This window comes from Orycteropus afer, unplaced genomic scaffold (genome assembly GCF_000298275.1).
Source record: "Orycteropus afer afer isolate SDZICR_OR568_19922 unplaced genomic scaffold, OryAfe1.0 scaffold00166, whole genome shotgun sequence".
In the NCBI taxonomy this organism is placed as follows: Eukaryota; Metazoa; Chordata; class Mammalia; order Tubulidentata; family Orycteropodidae; genus Orycteropus; species Orycteropus afer.
Genome location: NW_006921753.1, coordinates 3,910,327 through 3,933,986, shown reverse-complemented (window position 1 = coordinate 3,933,986; position 23,660 = coordinate 3,910,327).

The following is a 23,660-nucleotide window of genomic DNA, read 5'->3' as shown; positions in this document are numbered from 1 at the left end:
GGAGACAAACTTGTCTGTCAGTTTGTCCCACTGTGGTGGTATGTTGTTTTGAAGCTTGAGGCTGTGCCACTGGTGTCTCAAACCCAGTAGGGTTGCACATGATGCACAGGTTTCAGCAGCTTACAGATTGAGACAGACTAGAAAGAAGGAGGAGACCATCAATTTCTCAAAGAATTGGCCAAGGAAAACCTTATGAATAGCAGAGAAACACTCTCTGATACACTAGTGTGCAAATTTATGAATAGCCAAGAAACATTGTCTGATACAGTGCAGGAGGATAAGCCACTTAGGTGAGAAGGCTTTCAAAACAGGACCAGGAAAGAGCTGCATCATCAGTAGAACCAGCCTTAATGATATGGATAAGGTAAAGCTTTCAAGACCTCCATTTGCTGATGTGACAAGAATCAATTTGAGGAGAAACAGCTGCAAACATCCATTAATAATCAGAACATGGAACGTATGAAGCATGAAACTAGGAAAATTGGAAGTTGTCAAAAATGAAATGGAACACATAAAGATTGATATCCTGGGTATTGTTGTTGTTGTTGTTATGTGCCGTCGAGTCGGCCCTGACTCATAGCGACCCCTCCTTGGGTTTCCGAGGCAGTATCACTACTGAAGTAGGATTGCCCAACCTTCCTTCAGAGGAGTGGCTGGTGGGTTTGAACCGCCAGCCTTCTGGTTAGCAGTCAAGTGCTTTAGCCACGATGCTACCAGAGCTCCTAACCTGGGCATTAATGAGCTGAAAAGGACTGGTTTTGGCCATTTTGAATCAGATAAACATATGATCTACTATGCTGGGAATGACAATTGGAAGAGGAATGGCATGGCATTCATCATCACAAAGGATGTTTCAAGATCTGTCCTGAAGGACAATGCTGTCAGTGATAGGATAACCATATGCCAACAAGGAAAACCAGTTAATAGAAATATTATTAAAATATTTGCACCAACTACCAAAGTCAAAAGATGAGGAAATTGAAGATTTTTATCAACATCTGCAATCTTTGGTCAGAAATTGACCAAACATGCAATCAGGATGTGTTAATTATCACTGGTGACTGGAATGCAAAAGTTGGAAACAAAGAAGAATCACTGATAGTTGCAAAATTTGGCCTTAGTGACAGAAGTGATGCTGGAAATAGCATGATAGGATTTTGCAAGTCCAATGACTTATTCATTGCAAATACCTTTCTTCAACAACACAAATAGTGGCTATACACATGGACTGAGCCAGATAGAATAAACAGGAATGAGACTGACTACATTTGTGGCAAGAGGACTTGAAAAGCTCAATATCTTCAGCCAAAACTGGGCCAGGAGCTGATTGTGGAACAGACCATCAGCTGCTCATATGCAAGGTCAACTTGTAGTTAAAGACAGTTAAAACAAGTCCACGAGAACCATAGTATGGTCTTGAATTTAGAGACCATCTAACAAATAGATTTGATGCATTGACCACCAATGTTCAAAAACCAATAGAATTGTGGGATGACATCAAGAACATCATCCATGAAGAAAGCAAGAGGTCACTAAAAAGAAGAGAAAAGAAGAAAAGACCAAAATGGATGACAGAAGAGACTCTGAAACTTGCCCTTGAGCAGAGAGTAGCTAAAGCAAATGGAAGAAATGACATGATAAAAGAGCTGAACAGAAGATTTCAAAGAGCAGCTCGAGAAAACAAAGCCAATTACTATAATGACATATGCAAAGACTTGGAGTTAGAAAACCAAAAGGGAAGAACACGCTCAGCACTTCTCAAGCTGAAAGAGCTGATGAAAAAATTTAAGCCTTGAGTTGCAATACTGAAAGAGTCTAGGGGCAAAATACTGAATGACGCAGGAAACATCAAAGGAAGAGTCACTGTACCAAAATGACCTGGTAGGTCTTCATCCATTTCAGGAGGTGCCATATGATCAAGACGCAATGGTACGGAAGGAAGAAGTCAAAGCTGCACTGAAGGAATTGGCAAAGAACAAGGCTCCAGGAACTGATGGAATATTCATTGAGATGTTTCAACATCAGATGCCCCATTGGGGGCACTCACTCAGTTATGCCAAGAGATTTGGAAGACAGCCACCTGGCCAACTGACTGGAAGAGATCCATATTTGTACCCATTCCAAAGAAAGGTGATCCCACAGAACGTGGAAATTATAGAACAATATCGTTAATATCACAGGCAAATAAGATCTTACTGAAGATAATTCAAAAATGTTTGCAGCAATTTATTGACAGAGAACTTCTAGAGGTGTAAGCAGGATTCAGAAGAGGATGTGGAACAAGGGATATCATAGCTGCTGTCAGATGGATCCTGGCTCAAAGCAAAGAATACCAGAAACGTTTACTTGAGTTTTATTGACTATTCAAAGGCATTTGATTGTGTAGATCATAACAAATTATGGACGACATTGAGTAGAATGGGAATTCCAGAACACTTGATTGTACTCATGAGGAATTTGTGCATTGACCAGGAGGCTGATGTTCGAACAGAACAAGGGGACACTGCATGGTTTAAAATCAAGAAGGGAGTGCATCAGAGTTGTATCCTTTCCCCATACTTATTCAATCTGTATGCCGAGCCAATAACCTGAGAAGCTGAAGAAGAACATGGCATCAGGATTGGAGGAAGAATTTAACAACCTGCAATACCCTGATGACACAACTTTGCTTGCTGAAAGTGAAGATGACTTGAGGCACTTACTGATGAAGATTGAAGAATACGGTTTTCAGTATGAATTACATCTCAATATAAAGAAAACAAAATCCTCACAACTGGACCTGTAAGCAGCATCATGATAAATGTAGAAAGATTGAAGTTGTCAAAGACTTCACATTGCTTGGTTCTACAATCGATGCCAATGGAAGCAGCAGTCAAGACATTAGACGACATATAGCACTGGGCAAGTTGGCTGCAAGGGACCTCTTTCAAGTGCTGATAAGAAAGGATATCTCCTTGAGGACTAAGGTGCACCTGACACAAGCCATGATATTTTCAATCACCTTGTATGCATGTGAGAGCTGGACAATGAATAAGGAAGACCAAAGAAGAGTTGATGCTTTTGAGTTGTGGTGTTGGGGAAGAATGCTGAAAATACCATGCACTGCTAAAAGAACTAACAGATCTGTCCTGGAGGAAATGCAGCCAGAATGCTCCTTTGAGGCGAGAATGGCCAGACTTCCCCTCACCTACTTTGGTCATGTGGGAGCTCTGGTAGCATAGTGGCTAAGACACTTGCCTGCTAACCAGATGGCTGGCGGTTCAAACCCACCAGCCACTCCTCGGAAGGAAGGTTGGGCAATCCTACTTCCATAGTGATACTGCCTCGGAAACCCAAGGAGGGGTCGCTATGAGTCGGGTTTGACTCGACGGCACATAACAACAACAACAACAACAACTTTGGTCATGTTGTCAGAAGGGACCATTCCTTGGAGAAGGATGTCATGCTTTGTAAGGTGGAGGGTCGATGAAAAAAGGGAAGGCCCTCGATTAGATGGATTGACACAGTGGCTGCAACAATGGGCTCAAGTATAGCAAGGATCATGGAGCTGGCATGGGACCACGCAGTGTTTTGTTCTGCTGTGCCTAGGGTTGCTATGAGTTGGACACAACTCGACAGCACCTAACAACAACAACTTCACTGCCAAAAATAATGTAGAAGCAAACAGATAGAGTAGGCTCAGATATTATAAACAAGAGAAAGCAAGAGAACTCCTCCTCTAGCTTTATTAATCTTCTTAAGCCATGATCTTGGTAGGAGAACATTGGGCTCTACCAGTTCTGGGAGGAAGATGAGATTGTTTGAGATGGAAAATTTATGGATTGTGTTCCGAAATCAGCCTGCCTTCTTCCCCACCACATCTATAGGAAGAACTAACGTGATGGAGCCATCGTAAAGTTTGAGGGATGATGAAAAAAACACCTCCCTGACCTCCAGCCCCAAAACCCATAGTTCAAGAGCACCTACACACAGAAAATTTGGCTATTCCATAGGAAATCAAGGAAACTTTTGGCAAAAGTTAATTTATCTTCAGGACGCATAGAAGAGAATTTTGAAGCAGCTTTTAGACATTTCTTCCTCTCTCCACACCTCAAACTCAGACTGAACACCTCTGGCAACAAGAACAGCCTTCTAGCCTTCTTCTCTTTCCTCTCTGATTAAGGGTCAACTGATTTGTCAGGATCGTGGCGACACCACCACGAGACGCAGCTGGCAGAGGACTTCTAGCTTTCTCTCTTTTTTAAAACAATAACATTTTTTTAAAGAAAATTCCACTACATGGAAACATCAATTAGATTTCACATGATCAAAATGGCATTGGTTCAATTAAAAATAAAAAGAGAAATTTAGCAGATAGAAGATGTCTTAGTTATCTAGTGCTGCTATAACAGAAATACCGCAAGTGGATGGCTTTAACAAACAGAAATTTATTTCTCATATTTTAGATGACTAACAGTCAAAATTCAGGATGCCAAAGTTAAGCAAAAGGCTTTCCCTCTGTGTCAGCTCTGGCGGAAGGCACTGGTCTCTTCAGTTTCTATTTCTGGTTCCTTGGAGATCTCTGTTTGTCTTGGCATCAGCCTTCCCCCATCTCTTCTCGCCAGCTTGCTTGTTCAATCTCTTTCATATCTCAAAACAGATTGACTCAAAATACACCCTACACCAATCCTGTATCATTAACACAACAAAGACAAACCATTCCCAAATGGGATTATAACATAGTCATAGAGGCTAGGATTTACAACACACATTTTTGGAGGACACAACTCAATATATAAAGAAGGGAAAAGATGAAGTCACAGCAACAAAGTGATTTATTCTTCCATCCTTTTAAATTGCTCTATCTTGGACAGCAAAATTTTGTATTACCGTGTTCACTGATTCATAAAGAATACTTTTTATGACACATTGCCTACCTAACACACCACTGGTATTTTTTAAACAATTATCAAATGCTGTGATGGGCCAGGTACTGAATTAGCTGTTTTCCACACACATTTTCTCATTTAATTTAATTCCCTCAACAACTTGGTAAAGTACTGTCATTCCTATGTCACTGATAAGGAAACATGAGCATAAAAATGTTTAAGAAACTGAGGTAACCACATGTGGTAGTTTCTGGTTACTACTCACAGTGCCCACAATGTTCTCTCAAAAAAGCAGGTTAGTTATGTTTGCAGTGGAAAGGGGGTGGGGGTGGGGGGTACACTCATATCTAAATTATAAACCTTGCACCTAAAATCAGAATTTCAAATTTGTAACTTTCTCTTCAAATGCACTCCACTCTAAATATGCTTTGGGCTTCTCCAAAACCACAGGCTGAGTAATATCATCAAAATTAGTAATCAAATGGCTAAGATTTAGCCTATTTGAGCAGTATATGAGAAAGTGGGAGCTCTTGTGGCACAGTGACTAAAGCATTCAACTACAACCAAAGGTCAGCAGTTAAAACTCATCAGCTGCTCCATGAGAGAAAAAGGAAGCTGTATGCTTCCGGGAAGATTTACAGCCTTGGTTACTGTAGTAACCTATAGGGTAGCTCTATTCTGTCCTATTGGGTCACTATAAGTCATAATCCACTTGAGGGCAATGGGTTTTGAGTTTATGAGAAAGGGGATAGTCCTTAGTGGTGCGAACAGTTTGTGCTCAACTACTAACCTAAATGTTGGCAGGTCAGATACAACCAGCTGTGTCATGGAATAAAGCCCTGACAGTCTGCTTCCGTAAAGATTACAGCCAAGAAAATCCTATGGAGCATAGTTCTATTCTGTAACACATGGGGTCACCATTAGTTGCAATCAACTCGACAGCAGTGGGATTTTTGGTTTTGGTTTTGGTTTATGAAAAATTTAACAATTATTCTCCTCTTCCTCTCCCAATTACTACAATTGAAATACATGGAGGACTATAGCAAATCAAAATATCCCCGTTACTATGAATGTTGTGTAGACATCCAGCAACCATAGTCTTTCCAAGAGCCAACCACAGAATTGGACTGACTTTCCAAACTTCAGCTCTGCCCCTCACCCCTGATCTGCATCAACAGAGGCTTCCAGACTCTAACTGATACCATGGAGGACAGAATGAAGAGTGCTCTCATCAGGCAAGCAAATTCCAAAGACAAAGGAAAGAAGGAAAGAGATGACCAATTCCTTCCCCCAAATTTAGTAGTAAGCAGGCACTCTTCCTCCCACCGAGAGACTGAAGAGAGGCCAGGGTGATAATGCTCATTTGTGTCCCTCCTCCTGGAGCCAGGAAGTCTTAGAAAGAAGTTATCACCACCACCATCCCCAATACATATACATGCTATTTGTGTAGACTGTGAAGTAGTCCTGGGAGCTCTGATGGCATGATGCCTAAGGCATTTGACTGCTAACCAAAATGCTGGGGGTTCAAACCCACCAGCCACTCCTGGGAAGGAAGATTGGGCAATCTAATTCCCTAGAGATACTGCCTCAGAAACCCAAGGAGGGGTCACTATGAGTCAAATCAACTCGAGGGCAATGAGTTTGTTTGTTTTGTTTATTTGTTTTGGTGAAGCTGTCCATTGTCTTCTTTTTGGACGTTGGACCTCTAGCATTTCACAACACAACTATTTTATTCATAGTAATCAATACAGAACAGAAGTGAATGACACAGCCTTGTTGTGGGTTTTCTAAAAAGGGAAAACTTCATTGTCATTTGTATTAAATATGTGAAACAGACAAATATGTGTAGATATGTATGTGAATTATACAGAAAGGATAAAGGAAATGTCTAGGGTGACTCAGGATTCAATCAATTAATAGCCAACAGTTCTATTTACATCTCAGAATAAAGGAAAGCCACAAGGTGACTCATTGCACCATAGTAATGACTCAGCAGGTATAGAGCCCACATTCATACAGGTAGGAATAGAAGAGAGTGGGCAGAAAAGGGGTGGGAAAGGGGTGAAGAATGTTCTATATTTGATGATAACACATCCTTTTAAAGTGTTTCTGAAAGAGGAGAGAGAAAAAGTCAAAGCTAAAATGACTTAGTTGTCCCACAAAGCCTCTCCTTCCCTCCTCTGTCTGAGAATGAGGCTCAATGAGAGGATGAATACTGCAAGCCAGATGAGCCATGTTAATAATGTCAGCTTTTTCCATTGTTATGGGAGATTTGAGTCTAAGGGTTAATTTCTGATTTAGAATCACCACCACCAAGCTCTATTCCTAAAGGGATACCAGAATTTCATAATATAATATTCATATTTTATTTCTGTTGTTTCTTAATTCCTTAACAGTAAAGTCAAGATATTTAATTTTGCAGTTTCAACCCTAAATAACTCTTATACAACACTTGCCATGTTCCCACCTGATCACCTGAGATAGCTAGACCTGCCACCAATGTTTAAGTCTGTAGCTTTGTATAAGAGGCACATGTAGAACTTGGGCCCTGGGGTTTACGCCATTTTCTTGGCTTAAGTCCCTCACTAGAAATGAGGCCCAGAACAAATACAAATACAAATATTTACTGAAAATGTACAAGTATATAGCAGACACTGTTTGAACTCGACTGCTAACCTATAGGTTGGCAGTTCAAACCCATCTATAGTGCCATGGAAGAAAATCCTGGAAATCTGCTCCTGTTAAGATTACAGTCAAGAAAATTATGGAGTAGTTCTACTCTGTAACATATGGGACTGTTATAAATTTGAATTGATTCCATGGCAAATAACAATAGCAACAGTACTCAGCATAGTGAAGGACAAAATAATAGGGCCCCTGACCTTATGATATATATAGTCTGGAAAACCCTTCTTCCTTCCATCTAACAGGTCCCACCCATTCTTCAGGTTCTCACTGGATCCATTCCAAGTCAGTCCATTCCATGGGCTTTCTCTCCTTTGAGCAAAGAATAATCAACTACCCTGCTCTTAATTCTTCATACTCTAATATTCTTGATTCTAACATTCTTCTTAATATTCCAAGTTCTTCAGGGCAACCATCTAAAGACTTCAGACCTCTTTGAAGCAAAACACCCACACATGGTGAGAAACAGAATTTTAACTCTCATGAAATCCAATTTTCTTGGTTACGTGGAGGTTGGTGTGACCCATCCAAACTATTGCTCTGAAATGTTTGTTGGACCTTGAGAGAACCAGTTTCCTGAAGTCAGCTTTGAGTCAAACAATGGTTTAGATAATTAGTAAGAACCCTTTGCTGTAGGCGTTCTGCTCTTTTGAATAATTATCTCTGTGCAATCAGTTCAGAAAAACAGCAACTCCAAAGCTCAGACTAGAGTTATGTTTTAAGGTACATCAGTAATTGTTTTAATTGCTCTTCAAGAAAATGCTGTATGGAATTCTATTGACCACAAACTGTTTTGCTAACAATAAGCTGGAATATAAGAATCTTTGGAAATTCTCTTCTCTTTGGGATATTTTGTACCCCTAGTCAAAATGATACTCTGATTAACAAATTATATATTAAATAAACATCAATCCGTTTCTTTTATTGGCTTAATATGATTTTTGTTTTAACAATGAGTATCAGAGACAGAGCCATTCTGTGATTCTCCTTCTCTTACTGTTAGGGATTTTTAACCCAGGGTCTAATTTATGGAATCTGTAAATTTCTTTCAGGAATCTGTGAAACCCCTGAAATTATATGTAAGATTGCACATATACACTGTTTGCTGAGGAAACATGTAAAGTTTTCATTGATTCTTAAAAAAATCCTGGAGCAAAAAAAGTTAACAAAAAAAAAATTTCCACTGAGTCAGTTCTGACTCAGGTGACCCCGTGTGTTATAGAGTAGAAATGCTCCATAGGGTTTGCAAGTCTTGATCTTTCAGAAGTAGAACTCCAGGCCTGTCTACCGCCACCTCTGAGTGAGGTCAAACCATCAACCTTTCGGTTAGCTGTTGAGTGCTTAACTGTTTGTGCCACCCAGGTACTCCTAAAAAAGTTAAAATCCTCTGTTTTAATAGATTTTAAGCAACTATGTTACTTTCTGAATCATGACAAATGAGTCTGAACATCCAATTTACTTCAGTTCTAGTTCTTACCAACAAAGAATGTAATTTCCAGCAATAAGTTCTTATTTTTAAATGCTATTAAAAATTTTTAATGCAAATGCCACTGAAAGTTATGATAGAGATTTTTACCTATTTTAACCTGAAAATTGCTTGAGAGCTTACACTAACTTGGTACCATTTTATACTATAACACACAGGAGAAACCCAGGCACCTAAATAGAATGAGTGGTAATTAATTCTCACAAGTTACAGTGAGAACTGTAGCCATCAATGCCTAAAAGTGAAGCTGAAGGTTATTGAAATATGTGTTTAACAGAATTGCCCAGTTGCTCTACTCTTCTATTGGTGGATATTTACAATGCATTAAGATCACCAGAAGGAGGGGTTTCCAGAAAAAGATGGACAAAAAATATATCAAATTCTCAATCTTCAAAGTTAATCATTCTTAAATGCCTTTTATACTCTACGTGGCTTTTGCCATACCAGAAAAAGCTGCAGCAGCAACACATATTCTTTGTGAGAGGGCACAGGAGAGCTATCAATAAATATTTGAAACAATGAAGAAATACTTCTTTCTTCATATCATAGTTCTAAAAGCCTAGTTAGAAAAAGGGGGGGTGGAATTCTTCATTTTTAAGGTTCCTTTTGGGGCATTTTTTATTTTGTATATTATCAGAGTGTGTAGGGAGAAAGAATATATTTGGAAAGTTAAATCAGATCATTGTAATCCAAACCTATATAGGAGGGAAAAAAGTGCACACAGCTTTAAACAGAGAAATGAAATGATTCTAAACTCAAACTCCTGAAGAAGAAACACTGCAGAAACAGGGCATAATAATAATCGGTTTTGATTCTTAAATGAGAGATATTACATAAATTAGGACATAATGAACATGTTCATGTTTATCATATATAATACACCTTCAACTTTAGCACATAGCATTATTGCTGTCCTCATTTCACAGATGAAATGGAACAGTAAGTAATATGTCCAAGGTAGACAAACAGCAGACTAATTACAGAACGAAAAAAATAGAGCCAAAGGATAAGTACATAATTACCTCACAGAGATACAGATGTCTTTCTAGGTGAACATTTACTCAGAGAAGCCAGCATTTTACAATCTTTAAAATTTTAACCTAAGGAAGAAGATAGATCCTTGGATTTTGTAGTCCAAAATACTATGAAGCATCATGATGACTGAAAACCCAAACACTAAAGCAGAGTTCTTTTTCTTAAAATGAAGGTTTTACTAATGACACAGCACATCCAAATAAGACAACACAGCAAGCTATAACATATTCATAGTTAGAAATGGAAAACTACCATTCTCCAATTTTTACACTTTTTGATTTCTGGATTTGTTTAAAATTTAAATTTCCATTTTTATGTGATCAAGATTTTGTTCCATATCTTTTCATGTTTGGTGTTCTGTAAATGGAGTTCAGTACAATTCAGGAACAAGACAGAAACTTAGCACTGTGCTGCATCCATCACATAAAGACTTCCAAAAAAGATCTGCTAAATGATATAAATTCAGTGACATGGACGTGTTTAAATAGACTAGCTCACTGAATTTATTCACCAGTTCCATTAAAGGAAAGAGGTGAATGGTTAAGCAAAAACACTTCTCTTGCTTTCTGTTCTTTTTTCCGGCCATTTATTTTTATGGCTACATCAATTGTGCACATCAGGACTTATAAAATGCAGTAAAAAGAGTGTCAATCATAAGCTAAAAGGAGCAGAAGCTTACAGGTAATATTTGAGAAGGGAAACTAATAGGTGAGGTTGAGAATTACATAAACGGGGCAACACATAAAATATATTACCAGGGAGAGCCAGGCATAACAGAAAGGACTAGAGAAGATGACAGGGAGGAGAGATTACATAAAATACTAATGTGCCCCCAGGGTTCTGGAAGTAAATGGTGAAGGATATGTCTAGATAAGCTAGAGAGAGTTCATTGTAAATTTGGAGTTCACAGTATAAGATGACATGAATAAAGAGACAAGTGCCTGAGTACCCAAGTTGATGACAAACGCATTAGCAGGCAATCCTACAGGAGCTTGGAGAATACACTGATTACCTGTGGTGTCCTAGAGGTCTGAAAGACCTAATATGTTTCACAGGGGGCAGTATGCTGTGTCACCTCTAGAATCAGTGTCATTGGCACCAGCCTTATTACCATCAATAGAGGGGTCTCTCTTATCCATACCATACCTATTTCCAGATTCATAATTAGCTCCATCTACCTCATCTCAATTTACCTCTCCTGCCACTTAACTGCTTCTAAGTCTCTAGGGAAGCAATTATTAAATTCCTATTTCAAAATTGCTAAGTGATCCCTGAGGAAATGAGAAAAGTTATCATAGATTTCCTTTAGGTAGCAAGCAATGTATTCCCCAGCCATCCATAGAAACAAGCCCTGGAGGGATACAATGGATACCTCGAAAATCACCCATAAATGCATAGTCATTTATACATTTATTCATTGATTGAACAAAGATTTATTGAGCAGAAACTATACGTTGGAGGATTCCTGCTGACATGATTGTTAAGCACTTGGCTGCTAAGAAGAAGGTTGTCGGTTCAAATCTACCTAGCAGCTCCATGGAAGAAAGACCTGACAATCTGTTCTCACACAGATTCCAAAACCAAAAAACCAAACCCACTGTCATCAAGTCGATTCTGACTCATAGTGACCTCATTAGGTTTCCAAGGTTGTAAATTTTTGTGGAAGTAGATCGCCCCATCTTCCTTCCACAGAGCACCTGGTGACTTTGAACCCCTATGAGGCAATCCTACTCTGTCATATGGAGTCATGAAGTTAAAATGACTCAACAGCACAAAACAACAACTACATGTTAGGCTTTGTGACACTGAGGATACAGAGTTGAAAAACAAGTCTCTATCCTCAAGGAGCTCACAGTTTAGAGGAGGAGACAAGCACACCAACAATAACAGTGCAGAATGATTCCTCAGGAGGAGTCAGTGGCAAGGATCCAGGTGAGGGGAGGGACCCCTGGCCATGCCCCATAAATGGCAAGGCGGGAAAGTGGGGGAAAGGAGAGAAAAGGCCAGGGGGGCCGGGATAAAGAGATGAGGCAGCAGCAGGGATCCAGGTAAGGGGAGGTTGGAGGGTTTCAACCAGCTAAGGGAGACAAAGTTGTCTGTCGGTTTAGCCTACTGCGGTGATGTGTTGCTGTGAGCCTTGAGGCTGTGTGATCGGTGTTTCAAACCCAGCAGGGTGCACATGGTGCACAGGTTTCAGCAAGGCTTGCAGACTGAGACAGATTAGGAAGAAGGAAGAGGCCATGCACTTCTAAAAGAATTGGCCAGGAAAAAACCTTATGAATAGCAGAGAAACACTGTCTGATACATTACTGCACAACTTTTTGAATAGACAGGAAACATTGTCCAATACAGACAAGGAGGATGAACCACTTAGGTTAGAAAGCTCTCAAAATATGACTGGGAAAGAGCTGCATCATTAGAATAAAACCAGCCTTACTGACATGGATAAGGTAAAGCTTTTCAGACCTCCATATGCAGATGTGTCATGACTTAAATTGAGGAGAAACAGCTGCAAACATCCATTAATACTTGGAACTTGGAATGTATGAAGTATGAATCTAGGAAAATTAGAAGTTGTCAAAAATGAAATGGAACACATAAAGATTGATACCCTAGGCATTAGTGAACTGAAATGGACTGGTCTTGGCCATTTTGAATTAGACAACCATATGATCTACTATGCCAGGAATGACAATTGGAAGAGGAATGGTGTGGCATTCATTATCACAAAGGATGTTTCAAGATCTGTCCTGAAGTACAATGTTGTCAGTGATAAGATAATATCGATATGCCTACAAGGAAGACCAGTTAATATGACTATTACTCAAATTTAAGCACTGACCACCAAAGCCAAAGATGAGGAAATTGAAGATTTTTATCAACATCTGAAGTCTGAAATTGACCGAACATGCAATCAGGATGTGTTAATTTTCACTGGTGACTGGAATGCAAAAGTTGGAAATGAAGAATCACTGGTAGCTGGCAAATTTGGCCTTGGTGACAGAAATAATGCTGTAAATTGCACGGTAGAATTTTGCAAGACCAATGACTTATTCACTGCAAATACCTTTTTTCAACACAAATGATAGCTGTACATGTGGGCTTCTCCAGATGGAGCACACAGGAGTCAGACTGACTACATCTGTGGCAAGAGGCAATGGAGAAGCTCAATATCTTCAGCCAAAACCAGGCCAGGAGCTGATTGTGGAACACACCATCAACTGCTCATATGCAAGTTCAACTTGAAGTTAAAGATAATTAAAACAAGTCCAAGAGAGCCAAAATATGATCTTGAATATATCCCTCTTGAATTTAGAGACCATCTAAAGAATAGATTTGATGCATTGAACACCAATGACTGAAAACCAAAAGAATTGTGGGATTATATCAAGAACATCATCCATGAAGAAAGCAAGAGGTCACTAAAAAGATAAGAAAAAAAGAGAAGACCAAAATGCGTATCAGAAGAGACTCTGAAACTTGCCCTTGAGCAGAGAGTAGCTAAAGCAAATGGAAAAAATGGCATATAAAAGAGTTAAATAGAAGATTTCAAAGAGCAGCTCAAGCAGACAAAACCAATTATATAATGAAATGTGCAAAGACTTGGAGTTAGAAAACAAAAAGCGAAGAACACCCTCAGCATTTCTCAGGCTGAAAGAGCTGAGGAAAAAATTTAAGCCTCAAGTTACAATATTGAAAGATTCTATGGGCAAAATATTGATTTATGTAGGAAATATCAAAAGAAGATGGAAGGAATACACAGAGACACTGTACCAAAAAGAACTGGTAGATCTTCATCCATTTCAGAAGGTGGCATATGATCAAGAACCAATGGTACTGAAGGAGGAAGTCGAAGCTGCAATGAAGGAATTGGCAAAGAACAAGGCTCCAGGAATTGACAGAATACCCATTGAGATATTTCAACAAACGGATGCCTCACTGGAGCACTTACTTGGTTATGCCAAGAGATTTGGAAGACAGCTACCTGGCCAATTGACTGGAAGAGATCCATATTTGTACCCATTCCAAAGAAAGGTGACCCCACAGAATGCAAAAATTATCGAACAATGTCATTAATATTGCATGCAAGTAAGATCTTATTGAAGATAATTAAAAAGGGGTTGCAGCAGTATATTGACAGAGAACTTCCAGAGGTGCAAGCTGGATTCAGAAGAGGACATGGAACAAGGGATATCATAGCTGTTGTCACAAGGATCTTGGCTCAAGGTAAAGAATACCAGACAGATGTTTACTTGTGTTTTATTGACTATGCAAAGGCATTTGATTGTGTGGATCATAACAAATTGTGGATAACATTGAGAAGAATGGGAACTCCCAAACACTTGATTGTACTCATGAGAAAACTGTACTTTGACCAGGAGGCTGTCATTCAAACAGAACAAGGGAATACTGTATGGTTTAAAATCAATAAGGGAGTGTGTCAGGGTTGTATCCTTTCCCCATACTTATTCAATCTATATGCTGAACAAATAATCCAAGAAGCTGGACTATATGAAGAAGAATGTGGCATCAAGATTGAGGAAGAATCATTAATAACCTGCGATACACTGATGACACAACTTTGCTTGCTGAAAGTGAGGATGACTTGAAGCTCTTATTGAGGAAGACTGAAGAATACAGTCTGAAGTATGGACTACATCTCAATATAAAGAAAACAAAAATCCTCACAATTGGACCAATAAGAAGCATCACGATAAATGGAGAAAAGATTGAAATTGTCAAAGACTTCACAATGCTTGGTTCTACAACCAATGCCAATAGAAGCAGTAGTCAGGACATTAGATGATGCATATAGCACTGGGCAAGTCAGCTGCAAAGGATCTCTTTCAAGTGCTGAGAAGCGAAGATGTCTCCTTGAGGACTAATGTGCACCTGACACAAGCCATGATATTTTCAATCACCTTATGTGCATGTGAGAGCTGGACAATGAATAAGGGAGACTGAAGAAGAGTTGATGCTTTTGAGTTGTGGTGCTGGCGAAGAATGCTGAAAGTACCGTGGACTGCTAAAAGAACTAACAGATCTGTCCTGGAGGAAGTGCAGCCAAAATGTTCCTTGGAAGCAAGAATGGCCAGACTTCATGTCATCTACTTTGGTCATGTTGTCAGAAACGACCATTCCTTGGAGAAGGATTTCATTATTGGTAAGGTGGAGTGTTGATGAAAGAGGGGAAGGCCTTCAACGAGATGGATTGACATGGTGGCTGTGACTATGGGCTCAAGTACAGGAAGAATCATGGAGATGGCGTGGGATCAGGCAGTGTTTCATTCTGCTGAGCATAGGGTCATTAAGTCAGAAACGACTCGATGGCACCTAACAACAACAACATGATTTCTCACTGCTAGATAAAAGGCTCAGAATTTGTTGGGAGAATGGGAGAATCAGCAAAGGCAGGACAAAGAAATTATTATCTGGATGACTCGTAATGAACAATGGACAAGAAGAGCTCAGGAGAATTGATGCATTTGATTTGTAGTGTTGTTAAAGAATATGGAATATACCATGGACAAACAAATCTGTTTTGAAGGAAGTACTGCCAGAATGCTCCTTAAAAGTGAGAATGGCCAGACTTCACCTTTCATATTTTGATCATGTTGTTAGAGGGGTCCAGTCCCTGGGGAATTATATTGTGCTAGTTAAAGTAAAGGGTGGTGAAAAGGGAGAAGACCCTCAAAGAAATGGATTGACATAGTGGCATAGCAAAGATTGTGAGAATGGCACAGGACTAGGCAGTGTTTCGTTCTGTTGTACATAGGGTCACCGTAAGTCAGAACTGACTTGACAGCACCTAATAACAACAATCTAATGGATGGGTAGAAATTTTCCAGGGAGACAAATTGGTAGAGGGCATTCCAGAAATATACCACACAGTTTTAGTGCTAATGAAAATGTAAATTACCATTAGCAAATATTTATGTAAAAGAAAGAGATCTTTCCATCATTTCTTCAGAGATGTGTCCCTGATTTTTTTGACTTCTGGTTTCAAATGATTTAAAAGTATCATAATGAACATTTATTGACACTACCACGTGAGTGTGGTCCTCTCACCTCATTGTCATGCTAACCAGATTGCCTTATCAATATCCCTGGGCTCACCACTTCTTTAAGCTGATAGTGTGGCATCCCTGCCTTAACTCTGCTAGCCTTATAAACACTGTGGCTTTGCTTTCCCCTTCATCCTGGCCTTGGTCCAGGGAAACAGCTCTGATTTCAACCCCACTCTCTTCTATTCCTTATGGCTGGGAAGAAGGAAAAGTATAAGAAGATGACTTAGTTTGGTGGCCCCTTCCTAGCTATTTGCCTTGTATAACAGCAGATTTAAACTCTCTAATTAATACATTCTTTTCCCCTAGGTCTGCCACACTGATCAAATTTGAAATACTTTCTGCCCCCCATTCCCTCAATCCTTTATCCCATCCAGCACATGACAGATGATATTCAGATGGGAGGGTTCTGGTTCTTGTGTACCTGACTCTAAATTTTGTGGAGAAATAAAAGACCTTTAATAATGCTTCATGGTTACATTACAAATGGTGCATGAGTCATAGATCACAATAGATTTAACATGAAAGTTACAAATAATGCCCAGTTGCTGGTAGGTTAGCTATAAGTCTGCACAATTCTCTCCCACTTAAGAAACGTATTTTTAAAAGATAGAAATTAGGGTGATTTTTATAGAGATAATCTTCACTCTTCCATAATTAACTTATAGTTAGCTTGCTCAAACACAATCACATTTTAAATATTAACAATATTATCTATTATTAGAGCCACCTCTCCAGTAGTTATTACGTCCCAGTCTGCTTGACATCACAGATAGTTGTGAAACACTGCACTAGGAGACAGTGTGTTGGTTTGCTTGGCCTTGTTTACTGCATCCTGGTAGCCATCCCCTCTGACTGGTGTGCCTAGTGTCTTTCCAATCAAAATGCTGTGTCTCTTTGAAATATTGGGCAGTAAGCACCACATGCCTTATTCACAGGTCAGATAGATGATTGAGTGCCCTCTTTATTGAGAAGCAGAAAATGAAAGGCAGAACCACAGAATGAGAGTGAACAGAGCTAAAGCTTGAACTTGCACCCTTTCCTTCTTTCATTCCGAAGGAGAGTAAGAAGGAAGAGATTAGAGGATAGGAGAAATTGTTGTTGTTGTTGTTGTTTACCATTGAGTCGGCCCCGACTCATAGTGACCCCTCCTTGGGTTTCCAAGGCAGTATCACTACGGAAGTAGGATTGCCCAACCTTCCTTCAGAGGAGTGGCTGGTGGGTTTGAACCGCCAGCCATCTGGTTAGCAGGCAAGTGTCTTAGCCACTATGCTACCAGAGCTCCTTGCCCAACCTTAGAGTTTAAAAATATTGAGCACTTTAAACCTCAGAACCATCCTCTGAAATAGTTACTATCATTATCCCATTTTTACAGGCTTGGGAGATGTTAAGTAACTTTCCTAAGACCACAGAGTTAGTAAATGACATGGTCTTGAATTCTAACCTTCCTAACTCCAAATACCATTCCTGTAGTAGCGTACCTTCTGGAGGATAGTTTTCCTCTGCTAGAATCTCCCATTAAGATTCAGTCTACTGGTTGACTTTACTCCCAAAAGGTTTATTCTCTCTTCTCATTCCTGGCAGAGAGAGGGAGTCATCTCATTTCCTCTTTTTCTTTCACTTTTGACCACTTTCCTAATTTCACCCAAATTGATAGCCTTGTATTCCCCTGCTACAGTGTTTCACTGTCTACCAAGTCTCAAATAGGCTGTCACTCCTTTCACTAGCATTAAAAAATAAGTAGTGAGAAACCCAGCTAGGTTGTTTGTATCAAGGAAATACCTGCTAGATTAATTTATTCTACAAAAATAATCAAAATGAATGAATATTTTTGTTGAAAAAATTAAAGTCTATTTTTTTTTAATATAATGGTTACTATACTATGGTTAAAATAAGACAAGAATAGCCTCTCTAAATGTTTATTTGTACTTACGTAGAGACAATGTGACTTCTAAAATCTTCACAAAATTCTATTTCAAGTGGCTTTGATAAATTAAATAGCCAACTTAATCTTTAGTTTCCTCAAGTTACTAAACATAAAATTTAATCGAAGTAAGTCCTTTCTATAAATGTATAGATGTTTTTTTTCTAAAACAATGAAATGTTCATATCTTTTTGAGTTGTGACAAATAGATACTACATACTTTTATCATGATCATGTGGCAGCAGAGGTTAACAAGGATTTGGGAGCCAAAACGTATGGATGTGAAATCTAATTCTGCTCACTTTTCAGCTGTTGTTGTTGTTAGGTGCCATCAAGTTGGCTCTGACTCACCCTATGTACAACAGAACAAAACAATGCCTCTCATGTGCCATCCTCACAATCTTTACTGTATACTTGAGACTATTGCTGTAGTCACTTTATCAATCCATCTTCTTGAGGGTCTTCCCTTTTTTCGCTGACCCTCTACTTCACCAAGCATGATGTCTTTCTCCAGGGAATGGTCCCTTCTAACAATATGGCTAAAGTAGATGAGAGGAAGTTTGGCTATTCTCATTTCCAAGTATCATTCTGGCTATACTTCTTCTAGGACAGATTTGTTCACTCATCTGCAGTTCATGGTATTTTCAGTATTTCTCAATTCAAAGACATCAACTCTTCTTTGGTCTTCCTTATGCAGTGTATACCTTTCATATGTATATGAGGTGATTGAAAATATCATGGCTTGAGTTAGGTGCACCTTGGTCTTCAAAGAGACATCTTTGCTGTTCAGTACTTTAAAGAAGTCTTTTGCAGCAGATTTTCCCAGGGCAATACATCATCTGATTTCCTGACTGCTGCTTCCATTGGTTTTGAACGTGGATCCAAGTAATAGGAAATCCTTGATGATTTCAATCTTTTCTTCATTTATCATGATGCTGTTGTGAAGATTTTTGTTTTATTTGTGTTGAAGTGTAATCCATTCTGCAGACTGTAGTCTTCAATCTTCACCAGTAAGTGATTCCAGTCATTTTCACTTTTAGCAAGCAAGGTTGTGTCATGTGTATATTGCAGGTTGTTAATGAATCTTCCTCCAATCCTGATGCCACATTCTTCTTCATACAGTCCTGCTTCTCAGATTATTTGCTTAGCATACAGATTGAATAAGTATGGTGAAAGAATACAAGCCTGACGCACACCTTTCCTGATTTTAAACCATACAGTATCCCCTTATTCTGTTCAAACAACAGACTTATAGTCTATATACAGGTTCCTTATGGGGACAATTAAATATTCTGGAATTCCTATTCTTCACAAGGTTATTCATAATTTGTTATGATTCACAGTCAGGTGTCTTTGCACAGTCAATAAAACACAGGTATTCTTTGCTTTCAGCTAAGATGCATCTGACATCAGCAATGATATCTCTCATTGATATCCTTCATTCCATGACTTCTTCTGAATCCATCTGGATTTCTAGAAGTTCCCTGAAAATATACTGCTGCAAATGTTTTTGAATTATCTTCAGCATGATTTTACTTGTGTGTGGTATTAATGATACCCTTTGATAATTTACTATTGTTTTGGATCACCTCTCTTTGGAATGGGCACAAATATTGATCTCGTCCAGTCAGTTGACCAGGTAGCTGTCTTCCAAATTTCTTGGCATAACCAAAAGGGCACCTCCAACACTACATCTGTTTGTTAAAACATCTCAGTGATTATTCCATCAATTCCTGGAACTTTCTTTTTTGCCAAGTCCTTCAGTACAGCTTCAACTTCTTCCTTCCGTGCGGTTCTTGATCATATGCTACCTCCTAAAATAGTGGAATGTTAACCAAATCTTTTTTGGTACAGTGACTGTATTTCTTCCATCTTCTTTTGATGCTTCCTACATCATTCAATATTTTGTCCATGTTGTTGTTGTTGTTGTTATGTGCCGTCAAGTCAGACCTGACTCATAGCAACCCCTCCTTGGGTTTCTGAGGCAGTATCACTATGGAAGTAGATTGCCTCATCTTTCTTCCAAGGAGTGGCTGGTGGGTTTGAACCGCCAGCCTTCTGATTAGCAGTCAAGTGCTACCAGAGCTCCCATTTTGTCCATAGAATCCTTCAATATTGTAACTTGAGGCTTGAATTTTTTCTTCAGTTCTTTCAGCTTGAGAAATGCTGAGCATGTTCTTCCCTTTTGGTTTTCTAACTCCAGAAACTAACTGCACATTTCATTATAGTAATTGACTTTGTCGTCATCTTAAGCTGCTCTTTGAGATCTCCTGTTTTATTTTATTTCATGATTTCTTCCATTTGCTTTGACTACTCTCCATTCAAGAACAAGTTCAGAGTCTCTTCTGACATCCATTTTGGTCTTGTCTTCTTTTCTTCTCTTTTTAATAACCTTTTGCTTTCTTCATGTATGATAATTTTGATGTCATCCCACAACTCATCTGGTTTTCAGTCACTGGTGTTCAATGAGTCAAATCTATTCTTCACATGGTCTTTAAATTCAGGTGGGATATGATTAAGGTCATATTTTGGCTCTCACAGTTTTCTTCAGCTTCAACTTGAAATTGCATATGAGCAATTGATGGTATTTCACTGTCAGCTCCTGGCCTTATTTTCACAGAAGATATTGAGCTTCTCCATCACCTCTTTCCAATACTTAATTGTGCACATAAGATGTAGTCAGTCTGATTCCTCTGTATTCCATCTGGTGGGTTCCATATGTGTAGCTGCCACTTGTATTGTTGAAAAAAGGTACTTTCAATGAATATATCATTGATCTTGCAAAATTCTATAATGTGATCTACAGTGTCATTCCCATCACCAAGGCCATACTCTCCTATCACTGAGGCCATATTTTCCAACTACCAATGATTCTTCATTTCCAACTTTCACATTTCAATCACCAGTAATAATCAATACATCTTGATCGCATGTTTGGTAAATTTCAAACAACATAAACTGGTAAAAATCTTCAATTTCTTCATCTTTGGCTTTAGTGGTTGGTGTATAAATTTGAATAATAGTAGTATTAACTGCTCTTCCTTGTAAGCATATGGATAGTTTCCTATCACTGACAACATCGTACTTCAGAATAGATCTTGAAATATTCTTTTTCTTGATGAATGTGATGCTATTCCTCTTCAGTTTGTCATTCCCAGTATAGTAGACCATATGTTTGTCTGATTCAAAATGGCCAATACCAGTCCATTTCACCCCACTAATGCCTAGGATATTGATCTTTATGCATACCATTTTATTTCTGACAACTTTCAATTTTCCTAGATTCATACTTCATATGTTCTACATTCTGATTATTAATGAATGTTTGCAGCTGTTTCTTCCCATTTTGAGTCATGTCCCTTCAGCAAATGAAGATCCTGAAACCTTTATTCTATCTATATCATTAAGATTGACTCCACTTTGAGGGGGCAGCTCTTCTCCAGTAGCATTTTGAGTGCCTTCTAACCCAAGGGGTTCATCTTCCAACACTATATCAGACAATATTTTATGGCTAGTCATAAAGTTTTCCAGTAATATATCAGACAGTGTTTCACTGCTATTCATATTTCACTGGCAAATTTTTTCAGAAGTGGATGGCCCCTTCCTTCTTCCCAGTCTGTCTTAGTCTGGAAGCTCCAATGAAACCTGTCCACCATGGGTGACCATGCTGATATTTGAAATACTACTGGCATAACCTCCAGCCATGGTGACATGTAAGCCACCACAGTATGACAAATGGACAGATGAGTTTTTTCAGCTGTACTACCTTGACTTTTAAGCTAATATTTAGGACAGTGTCTGATGTGCACCCAATAAGTCTTAGCTGCTATTAACCTGCAGGGAATGGTTGCTGCAAGCAATTCCTTTAATTTAATTGGGAATTCTTGCAAAGTGAGAATGCCTAGTCTACACAGTGCTTACAAATATAATGAAATCTTAATAATGTTAAATTTAACATTTAATGAAGATGACATAATAATACATTTTGTAGACATTTAATTAAACACTTATTGCTTCTGTGTTTTAATATTATTAGCCTTTTTTTTTCTTTCAAATCTCCCATATTTTTATTGGCCCTTGAAAATTCCATAAGCCCTAGGCACTATGTTGTGATGATGAGTAAAATAGCACTGGCCAAGGTTCTACACATTTGGGAAATGTTACTCAAAAGCAATTCAAAGATAGAGGAATAAGGCAAAATTCCAGATATCATTAATAAGCCAAAGTTCTTAAATTAATGACATTTTAATTCTAAAATGTTCAGTCTTCCTAGCTATGAGTTATGTGTCCAAAAAACAAATAAAGTTTTGACCTCAATGCTTAAAATGGACAAAACACTATTTAATATTTCAAAAGATTTGGATTTCAAATATTGTTATTTAGAAAAACCTTTAAGAAGAAACATTATGAATGTACATATTATTTTTAAACTTTAAGGAAGTGATTCTTAAGGTGTGGCAAATAGTAGACCATAGGACAAAAATATTTTCAGACACAGAACAAATGAAAAAAAGAACATTATTTTTCTTTTTCACTGTGTTGACATTTTCACTGATAGTATAAAAGCAGTGAAGCACCTTAGCACAAATCAAGGCTGTGGCATCAAACTGTACCAATAATGACTGTATTCTTTACCACCACTCAACTTTAAGAAAAAGAAAAGAAAAAGCCAGTTTCACTTAAAAGTATCCCTGATGAAGCAGTAAAAATCCTTAACTTTATTAAATCTCAACTCTTTAGTACACTTTTTAAGTATTATATGTGATGTAATGGGGAGAATGCTGATGATAACTCAAAAACAGCTGCAGTCATACATCATCAGGGATCTGCCAGAAATTTAAGTTGGATATAGAAGAGAGCCTGGAATGAGGAATATCAATGCTGGTATCAAGTGGATCTTGGCCAAAGCAGAAAATACAAAAATTATATTTCCCTGTGTTTTATTGATCACACAAAGACATTGGACTCTGTGGTTCATAAGAATCTGTGGCAAATTTTACAAAGAATGGAAATTCTAGAACACTTAGTTGTGCTCATGCAGAACCTGTATGCAGATCAAGAGATACTTGTTTCAACAGAACAAGGAGATACTGTGTGGTTTAAAATGGGAAAAGGTATGTGGCAGGGTTGTTTCCTTATACCTTACTTATTTAATTTGTATGCTGAATGAATAATCCAAGAAAGTGTACTATATGTAGAAAAACACTGCATCAGGATTGGAAGAAGATTCTAGCTGCAGATGACACAACCTTGCTTGCCTACAGTATAGACAACTTGAAGCACTTACTGATGAAGTTCAAAGATTACAGCCTTAATATGAATTGCTTGAACATAAATTGCTTGCAGATCCTCACAACTGGACCAGTAAACAACATCATGATAAGTAGTGACAAAAACTCTCACTGCCATCGAGGCGGTTTCAACTCATAGCAACCCCTCCTTAGGTTTCCAAGGCAGTATCTCTAATGAAATAGATTGCCCAGTCTTCCTTCCAAAGAATGGCTGGTGGGTAGTGAAGAAATTTAAATTGTCAAGGATTTCATTCTGCTTGGATTAATAATCAATGTCCTTGGAAGCAGCAGTCAAGAAATCAAACG